The sequence below is a fragment of the Scardinius erythrophthalmus genome, assembly GCF_964197995.2.
Source record: "Scardinius erythrophthalmus genome assembly, chromosome: 5".
In the NCBI taxonomy this organism is placed as follows: domain Eukaryota; kingdom Metazoa; phylum Chordata; class Actinopteri; order Cypriniformes; family Leuciscidae; genus Scardinius; species Scardinius erythrophthalmus.
The window spans coordinates 13,368,543-13,374,707 of record NC_138225.1 but is presented as its reverse complement, the minus strand read 5'-3'; the positions used below and the strand labels follow the sequence as shown (position 1 = coordinate 13,374,707).

Below are 6,165 nucleotides of genomic sequence, written 5' to 3'. Positions count from 1 at the left end.
ACACAGGCTCGGCGGGACTGACTTGAAGCTCAGGCTCGGCAGGACTGACGTGAAGCTCAGGCTCCGGCTCGGCAGGACTGACGTGAAGCTCTGGCTTGGCAGGACTGACGTGAAGCTCTGGCTCTGGCTCAGCATGACTGACGTGAAGCTCTGGCTCATCAGGCCCAATAAGAGGAGGAAGATCGCTGAAGTCATCAACCTTGAACATAGGCTTGGCGGGCACAACGCTGTCAGTCACAGGCGCGGCGGGCACGACGCATACTGCCTTGGCCTCGGCAGCTCTGGCGTGAAGTGCGGGCTCGGCTGGACTGGCGTAAAATGCAGGCTCGGCTGGACTGATGATGGGGAGTTTTGGGACCACCGGACTCAGGACCACCGGACTCAGGACCACCGGACTCGGGACCACCGGACTCGGGACCACCGGAAACCAGCATGGCTCTGTGCTGGACGGAACCAGTGGCGAATAGGGCCCTGGGCTGGACATCCCCAACCCAGGGTCGAAGAGGGGCCAGAGTGGAGAGTGCTGTCGGGACTCCTCTCGACCACCTCCTCTACTGCGGCCTCCACGGATCCCACGAAATATGACCAACCGGGTCCCCTCATAAGATTGTCCTCTCTCTGGTGGCTGGGGAAGAGACACTGGCAAAAATGCTGCTGGATTCATCATTTGGTCGGTCGTTCTGTTATGATGCAGGAATGAAGCGGAGAGAGAATCCATACGCAAGCACTAAATTTAATAAAACAACAAGGAAAACCAGGGCAAACAATGGAAAACAAAACTCAGGACAGAAACATGACAACAGCTACAGCAAACAACGACCGACACCCAACAACTGAAGCACAGAGGTTTAAATACACAGGCAAACAAGCTAAACAAGATAACAAGGGGGTGTGGTTAATCATAAACACCTGGGAGACTAATAAACAAGAAAAACTACAAAGGACTACAAAACATGGCACAAAACAGGAAATAACAAAAGTCCACACAAGACAAGGGGAACACAAGACAGGAATCATGACAGAGACAACCAGGCTGCATGGAATTATCAGACATCATAATGCATTAATCTCTGCGTTCTCTGGTTCAGCACCCCGCCCACAGCCATCAAAGGAAAACTGTCACAATACGCTGATTTCACGCAGCCCTTATTTTGAAATCGAAAGCGAGGCTCCGGTGGGAAGAAAACCTGAAGTGTCGCCTTTAATCACAGGAGAGTCGTGAATGCGATGGTGTATTGTTGTGTTTAATGATGTTGTGTCAATTCTAAAACTGTACATACATTTCTTTTATACTTTAGACTATATACAGTGAAATTAATTTATAAATAAAATATTTTTTATATATAATTCAGAAAGTAAAAAAAGAAGCAGGAATGAACTATATACATATCCTATATTGGATATTAACATCCAATAGTGTAAATCGCGGCAGCAGCTTCAGGTTGGTAGTCCAAAGGCATTGTTGTTTATCTTTACTTCTGGGGTTTTTCCCACCGGAGCCTCACTTTCGATTTCAAAATGGCGGCTGCGTGAAATCAGCGTAAGCGTAACAGCGGCATTACCATGGAAACCCGCAAACAGCTAGAGCGATCGAGCAGCTACCACTGAAGTCCTCTGTTTACAGTCTTGAATTATTTTATTTTTTGCCGTTTTCAAAAGTTTTTTTTTTGTCCGAATCAAATGTTTTATGGTTACGATTCATCTCGTAGCTGGCTGCCTTGGTTCCAGACTTAAAACTCTTTATATCAGCAGTTTAATGAAACGTCAACAGAGATATTGAACGGGGGAAATCACTTTGGAAACAGAGCCGTTAAAAAATGGATGTCACTGTTGATATCTGGGTCAAATGAAAGCTCATTTATAAAAATGCTCATAATAATAATAATAATAATAATAATAATTTGTTACATTTGTATAGCGCTTTTCTAGGTACTCAAAGTGCTTTTTCATGGAAGGGGGAATCTCTTCAACCACCACCAATGTGCAGCATCCACCTGGATGATGTGACAGCAGGCATATTGTGCCAGAACGCCCACCACACATCAGCTTACTGGTAGAGAGGAGACAGTGATAAAGCCAATCAGTATACAGTATGGGGATGATTAGGAGGCCATGATGGACAGAGGCCAAGAGGCAAATTTGGCCAGGATGCCGGGGTTACACCCCTACTTTTTTTTCGAAGGACATCCTGGTATTTTTAATGACCACAGAGAGTCAGGACCTCGGTTTAACATCTCATCCGAAGGACATAATAAAGGTATATTTAAACAATGTATTATTACACTGTATTAAAGGTATAATTACACATTTATTATTACACTGTAATAAAGGTATAATTACACAATGTATTATTACACTGTAATAAAAGTATAATTAGATATTTATTATAAAATTGTAATAAAGGTATAATTACACAATGCATTATTACACTGTAATACATGTATACTTACACTGTAATAAAGTTATAATTACAGTGTAATAATACATTGTGCTATTATACCTTTATTACAATGTAATAATACATTGTGTAATTATACATTTATCACAGTGTAATAATACATTGTGTCATTATGCCTTTATTACAGTGTAATAATACATTGTGTAATTATACCTTTATTACAGTGTAATACATTGTGCTATTATACCTTTATTGCAGTGTAATAATACATTGTGTTATTATACATTTATTACAATGTAATACATTGTGAAATTATACTTTTATTAAAATTTAATTCATTGTGAAATTATACCTTTATTACAGTGTAATAACACATTGTGGTATTATACATTACAGTCCCATAATTCATTGTGTAATTCTACTTTTTTACAGTGCCATAATACATTGTGAAATTATACCTTTATTACAGTGTAATAATACACTGTGCTATTATACCTTTATTACGTAAGGGATAATGTATAGTGAGCCGGTTGTTATAGTGAATAACAACCCCGACAGGCTGAACGGGATCCCGACGCGAAGCGGAGGGATCTTGAATCAGCCTGAAGGGGTTGTTATTCACTATAACAACCGGCTCACTATACATTATCCCGCTTATTACATGGCTACCTACAAAATAAATAAATAATTTGCCGCGAATTATTGATTTAAAAAGGGGTTATTGATTTAAAAACGATTGTATTGCTTCCGCTAAAGAAAATAGTCCGTTCCGCGTCCATAGCAACGCGCTGTTTTTCATGGCAACGGTCTGTTATACTTCGCAGCGGTCTGTTATAAAGAAATAACAGACCGCATTCTATATTGGAATTCAGCCAAGCCATGTAATAAAGTGTAATAATACATTGTCTTATAATACCTTTATTACAGTGTAATAATACATTGTGTTATTATACATTTATTACAGTGTAATAATACATTGTGTTATTATACATTTATTACAATGTAATAATATGTGTAATTATACCTTTATTACAGTGTAATAATACATTGTGAAATAATACCTTTATTACAATGTAATAATACATTGTGTAATTATACATTTATTACAATGTATTAATACATTGTGCTATTATACATTTATCACAGTGCCATAATACATTGTGTAATTATACCTTTATTACAGTGTAATAATACACTGTGCTATTATACCTTTATTACAGTGCCATAATACATTGCGTTATTATAACTTTATTACAATGTAATAATACATTGTGTAATTATACATTTATCAAAGTGTAATAATACATTGTGTCATTATGCCTTTATTACAGTGTAATAATACATTGTGTAAGTATACATTTATTACAATGTAATATTACATTGTGAAATTATACTTTTATTAAAATATAACAATTCATTGTGAAATTATACTTTTATTAAAATATAACAATTCATTGTGAAATTATACCTCTATTACAGTGTAATAATACATTGTGTTATTATTAGGGCTGGGAATCGATTAAAAAAAATTAACTAATTAATTGCACAATTTCTGTAATTAATTGCAATTAATTGCGTTTCCCCCAAGCTTGTAATCATCAATATTTAAAGGAATAGTTCACTTTAAAATTAAAATTCTGTCATCACTCACCCTCATGTTGTTTTAAACCTGTATGAATTTCTTTCTTCTGCTGAACACAAAGGAAGATATTTAGAAGAATGTCAGTAACCAGACAGTTTCTGGTACCATTGACTTCCATAGTATATATTTGTCCTACTATGGAAGACAATGGGACCCAGAAACTGTCTGATTACTGACATTCTTCTAAATATCTTCCTTTGTGTTCAGCAGAAGAAAGAAATTCATACAGGTTTAAAACAACATGAGGGTGAGTGATGACAGAATTTTAATTTTAAAGTGAACTATTTCTTTTAACTCAGAATCACCTAATTAAACAACACAGGGGAAAAAAGGAACAGAAAATAGCCCTATATTAAACATCAATATCAATATTTTTTTTTTCAATAATCAATCAACATAATCAATTTAACAGATTATTATTTTTTTTTTTAACTAATTATCAAAATAAAATATAGTCCTACAAAGCTATTATTACCAGAGCATGTAATCAGAGCAGGTAATTTTACCATTGCTGCCCAGCATGGCTATACCAGCTCAGCAAACAGAATTTCACGTTATTTGAGTGGACTTTACTTTTCCAGTGCTCGGTACATGATTGAAGCGTTTGGGCCGTTGTCGACAGAGCCGCCGACACACACACACACACACACACACACACACACACACACACACACACACACACACACACACACACACACGTGACACACACACATACACGGAACGGAGAGCGCGCCGCTGGGCCGTTAGAGCCGCCGACACACACACACACACACACAGAACGGAGAGCGCGCCGCTGGGCCGTTAACGACAGAGCGCGCCGACACACACACACGCGGAACACAGCGCGGCGCACACACGGAGCGGAAAAGACCAGCTCATGAAAGCTGCGCGAGAATGAAACGTGATCGCCGAACACGGAGGGGCGGGACGGCCTTTTCAATAGCAGCCGCAACAGGAAATCATTAAAACGAGGCAAAAAAAGTGTGCTGCGTTAAATGCGTTAATTTTTTTTAACGCGTTAAACATTTCAAATTAATCGCAAAGATTAACGCGTTAATTCCCCCAGCCCTAGTTATTATACATTTATTACAATGTAATAATACATTGTGTTATTATACCTTTATTACAGTGTAATAATACATTCTTATTATACATTTATTACAGTCCCATAATACATTGTGTAATTCTACCTTTTTACAGTGTAATAATACATTGTCAAATTATACCTTTATTACAGTGTAATAATACACTGTGCTATTATACCTTTATTACAGTGTAATAACACATTGTGGTATTATACCTTTATTACAGTGTAATAATACATTGTCTTATTATACATTTATTACAATGTAATAATACATTGTGTAATTCTACCTTTTTACAGTGCCATAATACATTGTGCTATTATACATTTATTACAATGTAATAATACATTGTGTAATTCTACCTTTTCACAGTGCCATAATACATTGTGCTATTATACCTTTATTACAGTGTAATAATACATTGTGTTATTATACATTTATTACAATGTAATAATACATTGTGTTATTATACCTTTATTACAGTGTAATAATACATTCTTATTATAAATTTATTACAGTCCCATAATACATTGTGTGATTCTACCTTTTTACAGTGCCATAATACATTGTGAAATTATACCTTTATTACAGTGTAATAATACACTGTGCTATTATACCTTTATTACAGTGTGATAACACATTGTGGTATTCTACCTTTATTACAGTGTAGTAATACATTGTGTTATTATAAATTTATTACGTAAGGGATAATGTATAGAGAGGCGGGCGTTATAGCGAATAACAAGCCAGACAGGCTGAACGAGAACCCGACGCGAAGCGGAGGGGTCTTGACTGCCTGAAGGGCTTGTTATTCGCTATAACGCCCACCTCTCTATACATTATCCCGCTTATTACATGGCTACCTACAAAATAAATAATTAATTTGACACAAATTATTGATTTAAAAAGGAGTTTATTGTTTTAAAAACAATTGTATTGCTTCCGCCAAAGAAAATAGTCCGTTCCGCGTCCATAGCAACGCGCTGTTTTGCATGGTAACGGTCTGTTATAGCTCGCAGCGGTCTGTTATCAAGAAATAA

The 6,165-nt window shown here is 36.8% G+C and overlaps 1 pseudogene across 1 annotated transcript in view; it reads left to right on the top strand.

Annotated features, from left to right (window-relative positions):
- The first annotated feature begins 432 nt into the window (after nt 1-432).
- LOC308690323 (baculoviral IAP repeat-containing protein 2-like) overlaps nt 433-6,165 on the top strand; it is a 73,531-nt pseudogene continuing 67,798 nt past the window's right edge. The window contains exon 1 of the transcript in view: nt 433-520. The product of the transcript in view is annotated as a baculoviral IAP repeat-containing protein 2-like (transcript). The remainder of the gene's footprint in view (nt 521-6,165) is intronic.